We start from the raw sequence: 541 nt of genomic DNA on the forward strand, positions 1-541 counted from the left end.
AATGTAAAAAATCGTTTCACACGTAACACCAATTTCAGTAGAGTTAGGGGTTACATTTCATCATCAGACTTACAAATGAGCATCAGTGGCGCCAGAGAGTAGCACATAAAGTCGATAACGATAACCTTGAGAATGTTCTGCGATGACGTCACTTGTTTACGATGTGTTGTCATAGAAGAGTCCACTCTTTCCCTGTGTAACTTTCGTGTGATTCTACTTGACATGAATAAATAGCGTTACATGTAAATGATATCCACCAAGATTGGCGATATTTCTGAGAAATGTCATGTAAAAAAAAAAAAAAACGCGCAACTGAATTGAATATCAGTAAGATTACTATAGATAACACCTAAGAATCACGATTAATCAAAATTTTGATGATCGACAATGGTCATGCTAATGATGGAAATGATGAAATTATTTTATTACAGTATTAAATTAGTATACTGGTCACAATGATGATAAAACATTGTGACACTCGTAGAATGATAGCGATGGTGATAAGATTGTGATGACAATAAGGTTAATCGTTGTTATATAA

The sequence above is a fragment of the Penaeus monodon genome, chromosome 30 (genome assembly GCF_015228065.2).
Source record: "Penaeus monodon isolate SGIC_2016 chromosome 30, NSTDA_Pmon_1, whole genome shotgun sequence".
NCBI classification, from domain to species: domain Eukaryota; kingdom Metazoa; phylum Arthropoda; class Malacostraca; order Decapoda; family Penaeidae; genus Penaeus; species Penaeus monodon.